The following is a 6000-nucleotide window of genomic DNA, read 5'->3' as shown; positions in this document are numbered from 1 at the left end:
ATGTGGTAATTGGTAGAATGTCTTGAATAATTTGATACTTGGCAATTGTTGTGCTCATAAGGATCATGTTTAAGCTCTTGCATCATATACTTTGCACCTATTAGTGAAGAAATACATAGAGCTTGCTAAAATTTGGTTTGCATGATTGGTCTCTCTAAGGTCTAGATATTTTCTAGTAAGGGTTTGAAAAACAAGGAAGACAGTGTAGAGTCTTATAATGCTTGTAATATGTTTTTATGTGAGTTTTGCTGTACCGGTTCATACTTGTGTTTGTTTCAAATAACCTTGCTAGCCTAAGCCTTGTATTGAGAGGGATTACTTCTCGTGCATCCAAATCCTTGAGCCAAACACTATGCCATTTGTGTCCACCATACCTACCTACTACATGGTATTTCTCCGCCATTCCAAAGTAAATTGCTTGAGTGCTACCTTTAAATTTCTATCCTTTGTCTTTGCAATATATAGCTCATGGGACAAATAGCCTAAAAACTATTGTGGTATTGAATATGTACTTATGTATCTTATTTCTTATTAAGTTGCTTGTTGTGCGATAACCATGTTCCTGGGGACGCCATCAACTACCCTTTGTTGAATATCATGTGAGTTGCTATGCATGTTCGTCTTGTCTGAAGTAAGGGCGATTTACCATGAGTTGAATGGTTTGAGCATGCATATTGTTAGAGAAGAACATTGGGCCGCTAACTAAAGCCATGATCCATGGTGGAAGTTTCAGTTTTGGACAACAATCCTCAATCTCTTATGAGAATATTATTTGTTGTTGAATGCTTAAGCATTAAAGAGGAGTCTATTATCTATTGTCTATGTTGTCCCGGTATGGATGTCTAAGTTGAGAATAATCAAAAGCGAGAAATCCAATGCGAGCTTTCTCCTTAGACCTTTGTACAGGCGGCATAGAGGTACCCCTTTGTGATACTTGGTTAAAACATATGTATTGCAGTGATAATCCAGGTAATCCGAGCTAATTAGGACAAGGTGCGGGCACTATTGGTAATCTATGCATGAGGCTTGCAACTTGTAGGATATAATTTACATAACACATATGCTTTATTACTACCGTTGACAAAATTGTTTCTTGTTTTCAAAATAAAAGCTCTAGCACAAATATAGCAATCGATGCTTCCCTCTGCGAAGGGCCATTATTCTACTTTTATGTTGAGTCAGTTTACCTATTTCCTCCCATCTCAAGAAGCAAACACTTGTGTTAACTGTGCATTGATTCTTACATACTTGCATATTTGCATTAATCATATTACTTTATGTTGACAACTATCCATGAGATATATATGTTACAAGTTGAAAGCAACCGCTGAAACTTAATCTTCCTTTGTGTTGTTTCAACGCCTTTACTATGAATTTATTGCTTTATGAGTTAACTCTTATGCAAGACTTATTGATGCTTGTCTTGAAAGTACTATTCACGAAAAGTCTTTGCTATATGATTTAGTTGTTTACTCATTGTCTTTATCATTGCTTCGAATCACTGCATTCATTACATGTGCTTACAATAGTATTGATCAAGATTATGATGGCATGTCACTTCAGAAATTATCTTTGTTATCGTTTACCTACTCGGGACGAGTAGGAACTAAGCTTGGGGATGCTGATACGTCTCCAACGTATCGATAATTTCTTATGTTCCATGCTTGTTTTATGACAATACCTACATGTTTTATATACACTTTATGTCATATTTATGCATTTTCCGGCACTAACCTATTAACAAGATGCCGAAGAGCCAGTTGTTGTTTTCTGCTGTTTTTGGTTTCAGAAATCCTAGTAAGGAAATATTCTCGGAATTGGACGAAATCAACGCCCAGGATGTTATTTTTCCACGAAGCTTCCAGAACACCGGAGGAGATACGAAGTGGGGCGACGAGGCGACGCCACAGTAGGGCGGCGCGGCCCAGGCCCTGGCCGCGCGGCCCTAGCGTGTGGGCCCCTCGTGGCGCCCCTGACCTACCCTTCCGCCTACATAAGCCTTCGTCGATAATAGTTCCAGTACCGAGAGCCACGATACGGAAAACCTTCCAGAGACGCCGCCGCCGCCAATCCCATCTCGGGGGATTCAGGAGATCGCCTCCGGCACCCTGCCGGAGAGGGGAATCATCTCCCGGAGGACTCTTCACCGCCATGGTCGCCTCCGGAGTGATGTGTGAGTAGTTCACCCCTGGACTATGGGTCCATAGCAGTAGCTAGATGGTCGTCTTCTCCTAATTGTGCTATCATTGTTGGATCTTGTGAGCTGCCTAACATGATCAAGATCATCTACCTGTAATGCTACATGTTGCGTTTGTTGGGATCCGGTGAATAGTGAATGCTATGTTATGTTGATTATCAATCTATCATCTATGTGTTGTATGATCTTGCATGCTCTCCGTTGCTAGTAGAGGCTCTGGCCAAGTTTTTACTTGTAACTCCAAGAGGGAGTATTTATGCTCGATAGTGGGTTCATGCCTCCATTAAATGCAGGACAAGTGATGTAAAGTTCTAAGGTTGTGGATGTGTTGTTGCCACTAGGGATAAAACATCAATGCTATGTCTAAGGATGTATTTGTTGATTACATTACGCACCATGCTTAATGCAATTGTCTGTTGTTTGCAACTTAATACTGGAGGGGGTTCGGATGATAACCTGAAGGTGGACTTTTTAGGCATAGATGCATGCTGGATAGCGGTCTATGTACTTTGTCGTAATGCCCAATTAAATCTCATACTACTCATCACAACATGTACGTGCATTGTCATGCCATCTTTATTTGTCAATTGCCCAACTGTAATTTGTTCACCCAACATGCTATTTATCTTATGGGAGAGACACCACTAGTGAACTGTGGACCCCGGTCCATTCTTTACATTGAATACAATCTACTGCAATACTCGTTCTACAGTTCTCTGCAAACATCATCATCCACACTATATGTCTAATCCTTTGTTACAGCAAGCCGGTGAGATTGACAACCTCACTGTCACGTTGGGGCAAAGTACTTTGATTGTGTTGTGCAGGTTCCACGTTGGCGCCGGAATCCCTGGTGTTGCACCGCACTACACTCCGCCGCCATCAACCTTCAACGTGCTTCTTGGCTCCTACTGGTTCGATAAACCTTGGTTTCTTACTGAGGGAAACTTGCCGCTGTACGCATCACACCTTCCTCTTGGGGTTCCCAACGGACGCGTGCTGTACGCGTAACAAGCATCAACCTTCTAGTACGAAACCATCAGGCTGTTCCATGTAAATTTCCTCGTCCAACTCTCCATTTAGGAAAGCTGTCTTAACGTCCATTTGATGAACGAGAAGACCGTGTGAGGCAGCCAATGACAGTAGTACTCGAATGGTGGTCAATCTCGCCACAGGTGAGTAGGTATCGAAGAAATCTTCGCCTTCCTTTTGGGTATAGCCTTTGGCTACAAGCCGAGCTTTGTACTTCTCAATAGTACCATCAGCTCTAAGCTTCTTCTTAAATACCCATTTACATCCTACAGGTTTGCACCCATAAGGACGCTCAGTTAACTCCCACGTTCCATTAGCCAAGATGGAATCCATCTCGCTTTGAACCGCTTCCTTCCAGTAGTCTGCATCAGGAGATGCGAGAGCTTCTGAAATGGTAGTGGGAGTATCATCCACAAGATACACAATGAAATCATTACCAAAAGACTTTGCAGTCCTTTGTCTCTTACTCCTTGTGGGAGTTTCATTGTCATCTTCATCAGAATCTGAACTCTCATCATCATATTCCTCATCAGACTCCATAGGAGTTTCATGTAGGGATTTCTATTTTCGTGCCCTCGGTTCCTTAGTTGTGCTCAGTTTTCCCCAGCTCCTTAGTTTTTCCTCAGTTTTCCCCAAGACCTTGTCTGAAACCATCACAGATGCTGTAACGGTCGGTTGCCCGACGATTGACCGTTATCTTCTGACTAGTGGGGCCACGTAGAGCCCGCAAAGACACGTCAGACCATCCATCTTTGTTTGACCGTAAGCATCGCTGTATCCCTGACCAAAACACGCACGAGTGGGGCTTCGGTATATCGAATGACAAGTGGGCCATGGCGCTGATACAAGGGGCAATACACGGGTAGGAATAGATTTTTAAACGGAGCTCTACAGCGATGGCACGGAGGAGGTGGCATGCGGAGTGCCGAGATGAGATCGACGTCCACAAAGAACTGCATGAGGCGAGACCAGACGCATTAGATAGATATGAACTAGACGCGTTTAACCATGCAAAGAAGAGAAGAAATGGTCAACGACATCGACGACTACCTCAAAACTTTGACTGACCGTGTCCGACACGAACGCGAGCAATGTAGAGAAAACTAGTGTCTCTCCTTTCTGGCGTGTATAGATGGGTGCTAGAAGAGTGTGGTGGCGAAGGGAAAGACCTCGCGGTGGTCTGTGGCGTCCAACATAGCGGGGCGGCGTGGCCGTGCCCACATCAGCGTGGATGCATGTTCGGCATTGGCATCAGCATGTACGTTCGGCATTGGCCTCGGTGGTATCTCTGGTGTGTCAGTGATCGAATGAGGGGACGGGATTGAGGGTGCATCCCGACGGTGACCTAGCAAAGTGGCGTCGAGCATAGCCGTTTCGACCATGCCGATATCGGCATCGGCAAAGTTTGGAGGCTGTGGTGCTCGAATCAAGGAGGGATTTGTTTCTTGTACGCCAAAAGTGATTTGAAACAAGTTTCGTGTTGAAGGTTAGGTAACGAAAGTTTGTAACTAAGCCCAAAATTATACTAGCGCCATGGTGAGGTTCTTTTTGATAGAGCTATACGGTTGGGCAAACTTTTTTGACAATTTTTAGATAGGGTTCCTTGTTGTTACACGTATGGCATCATGTATGGCAAATTTGGGATCATTTGGAGATGTTCGAAAAAATCACTTTGCTTAAACGCATGCCGTTTCGTCTCACTGAAACCAGCTTTTCTAACAAGGTGATTTATTCTACCTCCTCTAAATGACCTCAAATTTCATACAGCTGATCTTCTATACATAGATAGATAGATTGTTTCGTTTTTATATTTTTCGAACTTTTTATTTCCCTTTATAATATCCAATTGATTTTCAGGTCAAAACCTCGAAAAACAGCATCATGTATGGCATCATTTTCGCCATAAATTTCAAATTTTGTGAAACTTTCCCTTTTAGATATTCCTTGTTGTTATAGATATGGCATAATGTATGCCAAATTTGGTTAGGTCTCACTGAAACCAGCTTTTGTAACAAGTTAGGTTTTTTTGACCTTCTCAAAAGGGATTTTTTCTACCTTCTCTAAATGACCTCAAAAATCATACAGACGATCTTCTATACAAAGATAGGTAGATTGTTTCGTTTTTACATTTTTTGAACTTTTATTTCCCTTTATAATACCCATTTGTTTTCAGGTCAAAACCTCGAAAGTTAACATAACTAGATGGTGAACCCTTCCAAACTTCAAATACAGAGATAGATAGATTGGTTCGTTTATCATTTTTACCGTGAATAGTAATGGCTACAAGAAATCGGTGATGGTCTATCATTTTTTGCGTGAAAAGTAATGGATACAACAAATCGGTGATGGTTTATCATTTTTTGCGTGAAAATTAATGGCTACAACAAATCGGTGATAGTTTATCATTTGGGATTTTCGTGAAAATTAATGGCTACAACAAATCGGTGACGGTTTATCATTTTTTGCGTGAAAATTTATGGCTACAACAAATCGGTGATGGTTTATCATTTTTTGCGTGAAAAGTAATGCCTAAAAGAGTTTATAATTTTTAGCGCGTGAAAATAAATACAGAAAACCGCCCTTTAGCATACTTAGAGAGTGGAAGGTAACCGCCGACAGAGAGAGAGGGGTTATCCTGCCCGTTAGATCATACGATCAACGGTCGGCGGGCACGATCCGCGTGACATGGGCTAGACCAATCAGGGCAATGTTGCATGTGTGAGAGAATTTATGGAGGGAGAGGGCAAAACTGAGTAGTATCAAGAAACCAA

The sequence above is a fragment of the Lolium perenne genome, chromosome 4 (assembly GCF_019359855.2).
Source record: "Lolium perenne isolate Kyuss_39 chromosome 4, Kyuss_2.0, whole genome shotgun sequence".
In the NCBI taxonomy this organism is placed as follows: Eukaryota; Viridiplantae; Streptophyta; class Magnoliopsida; order Poales; family Poaceae; genus Lolium; species Lolium perenne.
This window is presented reverse-complemented; position numbering follows the sequence as displayed.